Below are 12,698 nucleotides of genomic sequence, written 5' to 3'. Positions count from 1 at the left end.
GTGCGTCCTTTTTGCCTCCAAATCTGTATGGTTTAGCTATGACGTCAGTGCATGACACAAGTCTCCCGACGGTTGATGATAGAGGTGTTTTGCTCAGACAAAATGAGGAAACGTACTTGTGACACAGCATAGCGACAGTGTAACGATAGCACGGCAATAGAGACCGAGTTGCTACCGCACTGGACACAACTACTTGGCATTTGTATCCTGGAAAAACTCTCCACGTTTTCATTCCTCTTCAAGGAAAAGAGATACCATGTCCTGACTGGATAAGGCCTCTCAGGCCCTCCTCCAATCAGTCTCCATTACCGGCGCAGGGGGTGGCGGCCTTCTCAGCTGGCGTTTGGACTCAAATCTTGGACTCAAAGCCACTTCAGAGATCTAACAGTGCATAATTGAGCCCCCTGTGTTTGGATTCATTTAGTCTGGGTTATTTATGTAAGAATGAGAGGAATTATGTCAGGTTAATAGGGGGCAATAGGATATCCTGATAGAGAATCTGATGGGGGGAAGGGGGGGTATAGCTTGAGTATCATGCGATATGTACTGTGTGTAGGCCGAGTGTGTTAGATCATAGGAGAAGCACAGACTATGTGTGCATAGATGAATACTGAAGAACTCTGGTGTTCTGTTTGAATTTGTGTCACCCAGATTGTGTGTGTGTGTATGTGCGTGTGTGTGTGTCAGTAGGGCTGATGTCATCCAAGGCCCTTTTGCTGGTTGAGTGATTTAAATATGCTGAGCCTTAGGAACACCATGGGGCCAAGGGAGTAAATGCGTGAATCCCCATGGAACTGCTAGACACTATTATGATAAGACACACAAACACAGACACACACACTGTTTATCCTCCTCACAAACACACAGAGAGAGAGAGATGCCTTCATAATCCACGCAACAACAAGATAACAGTAGTTCAAAAACTATGAAACATATTTGAATAAACTAAAAATTAATCTCCCATGAGGCATGGCAAGCCATTAGATTTTTCTTTTGAAAGCCTCTTTAATGGCCAGGGCCGCTCTGGATTAGCATGGCACACAAACTCATTTCCTGCACAATTTTACGAGCAGTTAATTTGAAACAATTTGACGTGACCGCCGTCGCAGATTCACGGAAGACTGAGAGACAGCTGGGAGCCAAGGCCATAAAGCCTAGGACCTTCTCTTGCCTGCCACCCCCCACCCTCCTCTTTCCCTTCCAACAAGGCCTGACCCTGGTAACGTTCGCTTCAACAACACTTTCACTCCACCCCCCCCCCCCCCCCCACCCACACACACACACATCAATCCGTTTCCATACTGTCGCCGATCACTGTGGCTGTGCTCGCAAATGGATCCCCTGGTTTCTTGTCCGACAGCCCCCGTTTGACACTTTTGCGGGGAGATTGCCGTTAATATTTGATGATGTCATTGAGTTTGTAGCAGGTTTCATGAGTCATTTTGTGGTGTGAGGCTGTGCGTGTGTGAAGGCTGCCTCTGTCTACCATAGGGGTCAGTAAAGAGTCAGCTATAGAGATGTTCTCCTCTGTGTGCAGAGAGAGGCACAATGGCACGAAATACATCACACATAGGACATGTACAATGAACAATTATTGACTATGTGCAATATATCATTTATGTTATGTATTGATTCATGGAAAAAGGATATGATCAAATGTAATTGCTTGTATCCATCACAGAGGAAACCTGAGGGAGAAACTCATTTATTATAATGAGGATCTTGATAACACAGTCTATTAGAATGCCAGTGAAAACTTCAAATGCAGCAACACATGTAAAACACTTAAGAGTTAGAGACGTCCTGATGCTGTATAATGTGCATACTGCACGGGGATGTGATTGGTCGTCCATCTCTATTGACATTGGGCATGTATGTATTCAGACGAAGTCTAACCAGGCAGCTCGATATGCTTTCCAATGCCCTATAGACTACACTGTACACTAATTGAGATACTTACAGGTAACTGAATCAACTGGATTTCTACCTGTGAACCATTGACAGCAAAGCAAACGCACACATTTCTGTGATCCAGAATTGAATTTGGAAGTGGAATACGTGAAAGGACTTTTTATGGCGCTCTGTGTCCCAGACTTACTTAAACTTTATCCTACACACACTAACACGCTTGCAACTGTTGTGAATGCTCCGACAGTAATCGCCTTCTCCCTCATCGCCCCTCCACATCCCTTCAATAGAAGGGCAGATGTGAAATTGATGACGGGTGCGCTTATGAAAATGTCACCGGGGAATCAGCCGGGATGATGGTGGCGGTGGGGGTTGGGGGTGGGAGGGTGGGTGGCGGGAGGGTGGGAGGGTGGGGGTGTTGGGGTGGCGAGAAGAAGAAGAAGCACCTTTTCAGGAACACTGAACTGTAAAATGGAGGGCCGTGGCGGGCGTCACGACGGTGGCCATCAATCGGCCACGCTGAGAGGGTTCTGGTGAATGCACTCTGGCCGCGCTCCCCCCCCCACCCCCCACAAGAGACGCCTGTCACCCGCTGACGCAGAGCAAGGGCAGGGAGGGATGTGGACACAGAGAGACAGAGAGGGAGAGAAGCCAAGAGAGCGAGACTACTAGATAGTGAAAGAGAGAGAGAGATAGACAGGGAGAGTGAGAGCAAGAGAGAGAGAGAGAGAGACCTGGCAGTGTGGGTGTGTGTATTATAAATGACGAGGAATGAGAGAAAGGGGATGAAATAAATAATGAATTTGTTTTGCGATGTGTTAGAAAACTTTTGCCAGCCGAGTCCATCACTGAGTCACCCCCCCACCCCACAACCCCCATTTCAAACCCGTCACCACAGACTCTCCCAGCCAAACTGTCAGCCGCTCAGTTTGCCTGACACCACACACACTCTCTCTCTCACACACACAGCCTCAGCAGCTGATGCAAATTTCGCAAATTCCACCAAGTCTGCTGCATCCTTTCCGGATGGATCCGTTCCCCGCCTGTCAAAGCGAGGTCAGCGTCCCACCTCCGACAGGGTCTGTCAGAGCGCTCTCTGACGGGCCTCGGCACGCCGCCGCCGCGACGCTAACCACATTCATCCCTTATAGAACCCGACTGGCTTTCAAATCATGACACAGACAAGGAAGGAGCCAGCGTTGAACTCAACAGGATTTAATCCCTGTCATGATTCCCACTTCAAACAGGTACCAAGGTGATTCTGCATGTTGATGACCCAGCATGCAGGCCCCTGCCGCAAGCTCTTTAGCATAATGCTCCTCTGACTACTTCCTGAACGTAAGGCAAACTTCCTCATCATGTGATCAACTGGGCATGGAATTCCCATCCTCTGGGAAACCAAAGTGGAATAGGCAATGTATGGCATATAGTCACGGTCTATTTGCCATGTCTTCACGCTGTCAACGTTGTCCAGTGTTGTGTGATGACTGTCTACAAGGTCACAACGGCGATGTTGGCCCATATCAGCAGTTGTGCAACACTTAATAAGACTGTCGTGCTCCCAACCGATAAATCAACGTCTCACTCCACATTCAAGACAATTAAAACCTAATCATAGCAATCCATCTTTGGAACACCCAAAACTTCGGAAGCGCTCCTAAACAGGGCGTCACAATGTTCTGTTTGTCTTTTGTGTACGATATACCCCCAACAACCATTACGCTCTGCCATCTCCACTAAACGTTAATTGCCCGTGAAAGTAAGACTATGCGGCCTCCATCAATCACACGTGGCGTGCTTTGAGATGGGGTGCCTGGCAAGGAGTGGGGGGGGGGGGTGAAGTATTGGGTGTCTGGGTTTTGAGATGGGCTAGGTGGTTTTTGGCCCAGGATTGGGTTCAGTTGATGCTGCGGTGCCCTGGGGGCGGGTGTCTGGGTTCTCCTCAGCGGTCTTCACTGCTGGCACCCTCCCCTTGTAGCCTGGGCGGCGGCCATAAACAAGTCAATCCCGGCTGCCTCGACACGTCGGATTAGATTCATCCGCTTAGGGGAGATCGTTATCTGACGCGCGAAAGGCGGCGAGCCCCTCTTTATGGGGGCTGGGGGGGCGAATTAATTTAACGATGACTGGTTTTCCCCATCAGGAACGGGCGAGGGTTGTGATTGCACATCGCGATCGGGATCACCTGTAAACCTGTCATGGGCGTTGTGTTCTCAAACTGATTCCTTTTCTGTCTTTTATTTTTTTTTTGGCTTGTCACTTGGCTGCCATGTTCTCAACTGCGTTGGCCCCAGGTCATCCAAACCCAGAGAGATGATGTGACGTGAGTCGTTTATAAAGGGCCAGCACCTGTGCTAGGGGTCAGCATCGTTTGCAACAGCTATAGGAAACCCACTTAGAATCGTCCTCATCTCACTCTAAGGTAACACTGTACATGCAGGTGCTTGATAAGCTTTCGTTAGTAGGTAATAAGGCCATTTTAAGATGCTTAGTAACATTATTATTTTACTGATATTACGAACGCTAACATGTCTTCCTAAGGATTTATTACCTGACACTCACTACAAGCACCTGGATCTAAAGTGTTACCCACTGTACAATGTTTAATGTGTCTCTACATACAGCAGCAAGCGCTGTGTTAACGTCAAACATGCAGCCCAAGCACAAACCACCTCATTGAGAATCAAGGAAGTTTTCATCTACAGTTTAGGTTGCTGAACTATTTTGTACTTGTGTGCTGAGCAGAAATCCACCCGTTTTACTACTCCTTTTTTTTTCGCGTCTTCAATTTGGCATGTCGAACGCCGCCTCCATTTTCCAGCGCCAGACAATCCGAACTGACACACAACAGGAGAGGGTGTCTTTAAAGGGTAGTTTATCCCCGCTGAGATAAACACTGGGCCCTGAAAAGGGAGAAGTCTGCTCGGAATCTATAAATTGATTTGTGGCATAAAGGGCTATCACAGAGCCTTGACGTGGGCCCAGAGAAGGTGCTAGCAGGCGTTGGCTTCGCCCGAAGCTCTGGAGCACGGCGGCCCGCACCGCTCTGACCAAACAGCTGACCTGTGGTGCTGCATACAGCCTGAGATGCAAGTGTGAATGAGCTACGGGTGTACAGTATAGCAGAAGACCACTCAGGGGAAGAAAAAGGGTCTATCGTTGGTATTGATTATTCATTTATCTTGGAGTGGCTTTTTAAAGTTTTCTGCTTAACTGAAATCGACCAGATACTGCAGATGGCTCCTTGTGCTTTGCTTAATCTATTCTATGGGCATATGTGAAGCCCTCTGTGACATGCTTGCGTTTAAAAAGGGCTATACAAATAAATTTGATTTGATTTGATTTGACTTAATCGAGTCTAAGTTGGACTGGATAGACCTCAGGATAGCAGTTTTGGTGCGGGAAAGATATCCTGTGTTATTCTTTAGTTCTCTTGTGCACAGGTGTGGGTTACATACTGCAGGTACAATCTTAGTAGTCCAGATAGTAAATACAAAGATGCTAGTCAATCTGAGCCGTTAACCTGTCCACTAAGCTAGTCTGCATCGTCAATATGGTGTCTCTATGGTCAGAGATGTGTACACAGAGGTGTACAGGTCAACATGCACGACGTGAAGGAGTGTTGTCGACTGTTTTCATGGAGTCGACATCACAAAGGTCGACATGTGTATCGTAGCACAATCCGTGACCTCCAGTATGATCCTCATTTGCATCGCATTTGCATTGTTATTGTTCGGCAGAATTCCACCGTTTGTGGACCCCCCCCACCCCACGGGTGTGTGGGTGTTTTCCTACTGTACATGACATGTCACCAAAGGCCTAGCATTGTGTTGCATATGCTGCCTTCCACGCATCGTATACCAGCGTGAGGCGTGTGTTTGGAGCGTGTGCGCTCGCCAGATTACAGAGAAGCAGGCGCATGCCTCATCCGGCTCTCTGCCCGCTCTCCATCTTAGGCCTGTGTCGCTCAAGGACAGTGTGTTTGGGAACCAGCACACCTCACGCCCACTCCAAACTCCACCCGTCGTTCAGCCCAGCCCCCGTAGCCTCGCCCGCCTCGCCTGTGTGGAGTCGCCGCCACGTTACCTGTCGGCGTGTGCCGAGGGCATGAAGGCGCCAGGTTCGAGGGGGAGTCGCGTTGGAAATCGAAATAACTCGTCTCATCCTATACATACATTCGAGTACCAGACTACAGACGCCGCCATGTTTCGGGTGACAGTTGCGAGCCAAAGGTATAGGCATTCTGCAGAGTGAAACATTCCGGTGTCCCACCGAATCGTATGTTGTCGAACTGTTAAACGTAAACAGTGCACTAGCCCACTTTCAAGGTATTCAAAGAATGGTAACGATCAGAAACAGGTATTTTAAACACTGTGTACAGTTTTGACTGCAGCCAAAATAATCTCTCAAGGATGAGTTAAGCCTGTGATTCGAAATATTCGGTGACAGGAAAACTATGCACTGTTGTTCTCACCAGACCGTCTCTTCAGCGACTCTCAGGAGAAAGTCAAAAACCTTAGCGGAATGACCTCATGTTTTCAGCTGTTCCCATTGTTCATTGTTCCCAAACTGACATCGCTACTCTCCCTACAAATCTACATTCAGTTTCCCCCAGATCAAATTCAGCCCTCAGAGTGCAACTCGATATTATTTGGGGGCAAATAAATCACCCAGTAGTCTTACTCAAGCGGCGTGTCCCAGGTACAGGGAAGGTAAACAGATATGCCGACTGCTGCTCAATGTAGCGTTGTTGGACAGGAGATGTTTGCAGCCCCGGGCTGAGGTGTTCATCAGGAGCTTTGGGTACCTGCCACAGTAAAAGGCACGTTTTCCAACAAACACCCTCATTCAGAGTTACCTGTCGCCCCTGGTCTTTGTTTTGAAGGCCCCCCGCACCCCTGACGGTGCTATGGGTGGTTGTGAGGCCGAATACAATACATAAAGGGAAGGCATTGTGCACCGGTGGTGTCGTAAAAAAAGGAAAAGGAGAGGAAATGGAATGATGACTCGAGTGAGTTACAACTGATTGTGTGATTGATTGGGTGATTGTTGACATACTGTATCGTTGATTTACAAGTGGTGTAGACCGTTTGTATTGTTTATACTGCTTCCACTGACAACTCATTAACAACATTATTTATTTGAACTATAGTAACAACTAATTGCATTGAATGTGTCCTTAAAGGAGCATAATGTTAAAATGGGTTTACCAGTTTACAACAACACAAGGTGATTGAAGTGAGGCAATTTCTCGCAACTCTCTCTTCTCTCTCTATTACCTTCTCTTCCCTTCTCTTCCCTTCTCTCTCTGTCTCTCTCTTTCATCTTTTCTCTTCTCTTCTATTCTCTCTCTCCCTATCTCTCACTCTCTCTTTCTCTCTCTCTCACTCACACACACATACACTCTCTCTCACACACACACACAGCTGTGTTCATTAGGAATAATTTACCACCTGAAAATAATTTGCGGAGCAGATTGTTTTTACTCCCCAAAAAATCCGGGAAAAAAATTCAACGGTTCATCAGAAGCGGTCATGTCCAAGTGCAACATTCCTGCAGTGGACCGAAGAGAAAGTTGATCTCAGGGAGTTAGTTGATCCCAATGAGTGACGTCACCTTTCCATCCCCTCTCGGTGTATGTGCCGGAGCAGGGCAGTCTGTGTAGGAGTCTCGGCAAGAGAGAATGTGTCCCCGCCACCACGCACCCAGAAGTACAGTCTCTCCACATTGAATTATGAAGGCATAACGAGCACGAACTAAGGGAGATATTCCACATGTTTTCACCGAAAGATTTACTGGTTCATTTGCTTGTTGTCAAGATTTGCCTATCGCACTGAAAAACTGTCATTGTCAAGAAGAAGAAAACTCCGGGAAAGAGGCGAAATAAAAGCGAATTAAAAGGGTAGAGAGGAGTAGTAGACGGATTATTTCTCTCATTCGGCTGTCATTCTGGATGTAACTCGCAACTAATAACAACTGGACAGACCGTGTTCTAAGACTGAGAGCAAAAATGATGATAAGGTATGTGTTTTTATGGTAATGTCAAGTAAAACTGTCGAGTTTTGAACATATCACCAGACAGTGCATGAAGTCGTCCCAGCAGTTACAGTATGAACTGTGAATGGACGGCGTATGTTTCATGAAACATATAGGCTATTTGACATAGGCTACATGTGTGTGCATTCCATGTCAGTTACATTTGGAGATATTGTCTCCATTTGTATGTCAATTTGTATTGATGTTAAAGTCATACAGGATCGGCTATACTTCTTAGGAAGCCTACATAATAACGTATTTTGAGTGTTCATATTATTAAATGATTATTTATGATTATTCACACTCCATAGGTCCCACTGTATCGCGCTGTTATAAAGAGATGACTTAAAAGTAGTAATATTGTCAATTAATCTAATCTGTTTTATTATTCGGTAATGCACTAGCATATGCTAATTGTAATTGCTGCTAGCATATGTCTCACTGGTAATTCAGTTTTTTTTATTGTACCTGATAGGACAATAGCTACAATATTTCCATTTAGACAGGTTGTAGTCTTTCATTTCAAGTTGCCTTAACCTACTAGAATAAACATGAATAATTCAAATCGTGATGTCTGCATCTAGGTGGTAACCTTTATTAATGTATTGTTTTTAAACATTGCACAAAGTTCTTTGCAAACCAGTATATTATTTAACGCTGCATTCCTATTTCTCGCTGGAGACTACGTTAGGTCTTATCTTGGTGGTATTTTGGGAACACATCTTGCATTCGTCGTAGTCGAGGGAAAGTGTTACATGTACACGTTTTAAATATTCACGTTTAAAAGGACTCAAAACGACGCATGTATGAATGCCTTCAAACCCGCGTTAATCAGTCAGGTGAAAGTGGATCTTTTTCATTTTTTTCCAGTAGAATTGCGCACAACACCTGTGCTCAATGTGCGGGTTCAGCCGCTAGGGGACTGCGTACCATATATTGAAACAGCGGAATGCAGTGCAGTGAGAAGACCATCAGAGGAGATTTTCATTCCCCACGGTACCTTAAGTCGGGAGGGCGTCTTGGATAATACGCCTCTACGCTTCTTTCTCCTTCATCTCCGTTTTACCAATGCCCTCAACTGTAGAATTAATGTAGGCTACGGACATGCGGGTTAGAAAAATAAATAAATACATATATTAATCTCAACTGATTAAAACAAATAAAAAAATGAGAATGAGAGACAGTATGCCTGTATGTAGTCTGTAGAGGCGTAGATCTTGTTTTTAGGCTATATGTAATTCCTGACTTACTAAGGAGATATTGAAATATGGATTCTATTATATTCAAATTGTCAGTTGATCATTTTTACAGTGAGTGCTCTGAATGTGCCTTTTATGGTAGTTTAAATGATCGATGGAGGGCGGGGTATTGAGGTGTTGAAAATGGCCCCGAAGTGCAGTGGGTGTGCGTGTGTGTTTATTTAAGCCGTCTTCACTACATAGGCAGTAAGCACTTTCAGAGAGCTCACCCAAGCACCAGTACTGTCTTACATGCTTTACAATCTCGGGCTCAAACAATTAGCGCTTGCCCAATTTTGACACGGCACAATTAGTGCCGTCGCTACCCGTTCGATTTCCAATTTTGCAGTTGCGACAGCAGCCCTCAAAAGAGGAGACGAAATGAATATGTGTTTGTGTGCTTGGAAGGTTTAAGTGCCCCCCTTTTCACCCACCTACACACAAGCCCGCGTGCACACACACACACACACACACACACCAAACACACACACACGCAAACACACACACGCAAACACACGCACGCAAACACACACACACACACACACACACACACACACACACACACACACACACACACACACACACACACACACACACACACACACACACACACACACACAGGAGAGACAGCAGACACAGTTGGAGAAGCATTGCTGCTGCCTTTAAAAAAATATATATATTCAACCTGTCCTTGACGTGTTGTCCTTGTTGAGGCCTTGGAAGCAATTTATAGCTGTTAGTGAATAATGTATTTATTTTGTATCTCATTGTTGTTGCTCATCTAGAATAGCCTACTGATAATCCTGACTGAAATTTAACAGTCCAGATAGCTGTTTTCGACCAATTTTGGTGTCTACTGTATATGAGTTGCCGTGCGCTATTTCTGTATGAACAGTGAAGACTTGAGAAGAGCTTGCTGAATGTTTATTTTATTTATTTTTTACATTGTGGGAAGTAAGAACAATAGAGCTTGTCTTCCTTTCTACACTTGTTTGGCCCAGGCTTGGTCTGAAACTGTATCCAGCTTTTCCAGCTGTGCCTGTTAAAAGGTGTGACACAGGGATATTTTCATGGTGGAAAATAAGAAAAGTCAACATTGTGTTCCCCTCTTGGGAGGTACATTTTCCACGCGTTTAGCTTCCCTCTAATGAATAAATCCAGCCGTACTTCCCAGCATGCAACGTTTGCATGTCAAGACACTTGTTTCCTGCGCAATTCCAAAGCACTGTCCCAATGCCAAGTAACACTGGTTGATCTTGAAACAGCTGTAGTTAAGTATCTAACTGCAGAATAGCCATATATGAAGTGACTGATGGACCCTGAAGTGTTGGTCTATCTCAGAAGCACCTGGCTGACCCAGAACCAGAATCCCTCCCCACTCATCCTACTACACCGTCGTCTGAGCGGATATGACTCACTGGAAAAGGGGGGAGGTGTGTTTGAGAAGGTGCTTTTGAGAGGTGTGTGTGAGCACCGCCTCTGTTATGCCAGCCCCTCAACCTCCTCCCCCCCGCCCCCGCTCCCTTTTTTTTTTACGAGCGCTGAAGGAGAAGTCAACACTTCCATGGCAGGAACGGACACGTAAACACGGGGGCCGCAATTACCGGGCGCCGACTCGTTGGGAGCGGAGTGCCAACGAGGTCTGCTAACAATCCCCCTGCCGCTGTCTCTGCCCTGTCATCCCGGGCTGGAATCGAACCCGCTTGTGCCAGCGGGGCCCAGAACTGCCCTGCTGGCGGCAACAAAGTCCAAGGGCTGGAGGTCACGTCGCAAAACATGGCGGGGGCAGCAACCGCCACGTGTGCGTATGTGAGTCAGTCAGATAGGGACGAGGGATTGACTGCAAGGCTTATCGAGGCGGGGCGTGTGCAGTCGTGCTGTGCCACGCGCACGCGGCCCGTGTGTGCGTCGGGAGTGGCGTCCATGCCGGGGCATCGGCCTGCTTAACAGCACAACTCGATGCGTTGTGACAAATGAGAAAGCGGGTTGATTTCGCAGAGCGCTGAGCAGTCCCGCGGCGTAATGAGGTAATCAAGGCTTTACCCTTGGCTCTCGCGGCCTCGTCCTGCCACGCTCGCTCTTCCCTCCGTTCACACAGCTATTTGCTCGACTTCAGGCGTTCCTTCCAGAAACCCTTGCCTCCACCCGACCAGCTTTGAGGGTGGTTGCCTGACCAAAAAAAAGAAGAGAAAAGGAAAACGCCTCAGGGCTCAGCCCCTTCACAAAATAAAGGGGAACCACATCACTTTTTGTATTGATAGTCAAGGAAGCACTTGGCTGGGGTGATAAGAAGGCTGTTTTCACGCCCAGGCAGGATCACCTCTACTGTCCGTCACCCTGTCAGGGCAAAGAGCCGATCCATAAATATTGTCTGGCAGGGGGGTGCTTGCATTGCCAAATCTCTCCTTCTCTCTCTCTCTGTCTCTCTTTCTCTCTGTCTCTCTCTCTCTGTCTCTCTCGCTCTCGCCCTCACTCTCTCGCTCTCTCGCTCTCACAGCACTGAGACCTGCATTAAGCAGTTGCCTCCTCTCCACACACACACACACACCACTTCCCTTATCCCATACAGTCAGAGCTAGCTGACTGTATTCCCCACCTCAGACAGAGCAAGGTTCCTTCCTTCCAGCCGTGGCCAGGCCTCTCTGCAGACCCCCAGCCTGTAGGGGGAGGGCCCTGCACGTCTGTATTGGTGGAAGACAGCAGTCCACTCCATGCGCAGCTGCCCTTCACTGGCAGATTGGGTTTCAGCAGATATGATGGATGCCAAACGCCTGTAGCCAGTTGTGTGTGTGTGTGTGTATGTGGTTGGTGGGGGATGTGGGTCAGTGGCACTGGCAAAGGAATGGAATTCCGCCCTTGACCTCCATTTAAGGCGTGCACCCATGGCAACAGAATGCTGTCTCCCGATAACAGCCGTCACCCACTTGTTAGCAATGTAGAACAGTCACCGTTAGTTAGTTTGACTTGTTCCCTCTGCGTTCCGTGTTGAAGCCAGACGTGAATCGGCGTTTCCTTTATTGCCCTTGTTTTGAATTGTTCCTCCTAATATTTTTAATTTATTTCCGGGAGAAGATTACTAAATCCACTGAGGGGTCCATTTAAATAACGGACCGAATGAGCAAATAAAAGCGGCTGAAGAAAGGAAAGCAGCAGAGTTCGCTGCATTCATGTCACACGGCTTTATCAAATTATACCACAATAGCAGCCGCACAAGTGATGGAATTTCAATTAAAGTATGACAGTTTTAAAATTTGTTTCTGAGGCGTGAGAAGGGAGAAAAAAAAGCGATTTAGCACAGAAATACGCTCTCTCTCCATGCCCACCCCACCCCCCCCCCTACACACCTCACTCAAAAGGGAATGACTCTGCAAGAAACCACACTCTGTTCTGAGGTGCTCTGTAGTTTTTGCCCGCGAGCCATTTCGAAACGGAGGGGTGTGATAAAGGCCTGTGGGCAGGCGCTGGAAATGGAACCCCCGGGTTGAAAGTCCCACCTTTCTCCCGCGAGCAATTACG

The 12,698-nt window shown here is 47.1% G+C and overlaps 1 protein-coding gene across 36 annotated transcripts in view; it reads left to right on the top strand.

Moving 5' to 3' along the window:
- Nucleotides 1-12,698, top strand: part of LOC134009783 (receptor-type tyrosine-protein phosphatase delta-like) — a 209,177-nt gene that overhangs the window by 67,347 nt on the left and 129,132 nt on the right. For 7 of the 36 annotated variants that reach the window (XM_062449473.1, XM_062449469.1, XM_062449472.1 and 4 more), the window contains exon 1: nt 7,580-7,929. The exons of the other annotated variants lie outside the window; for them this stretch is intronic. The gene's annotated coding sequence lies outside the window, so the exon portion shown is untranslated. Of the gene's footprint in view, nt 1-7,579; nt 7,930-12,698 lie in introns of those variants that run through there. 36 annotated transcript variants of the gene reach the window in all.

This window comes from Osmerus eperlanus, chromosome 23 (assembly GCF_963692335.1).
Source record: "Osmerus eperlanus chromosome 23, fOsmEpe2.1, whole genome shotgun sequence".
In the NCBI taxonomy this organism is placed as follows: Eukaryota; Metazoa; Chordata; class Actinopteri; order Osmeriformes; family Osmeridae; genus Osmerus; species Osmerus eperlanus.
The sequence above is the reverse complement of the archived record's forward strand: the minus strand, read 5'-3'. Positions and strand labels throughout refer to the sequence as shown.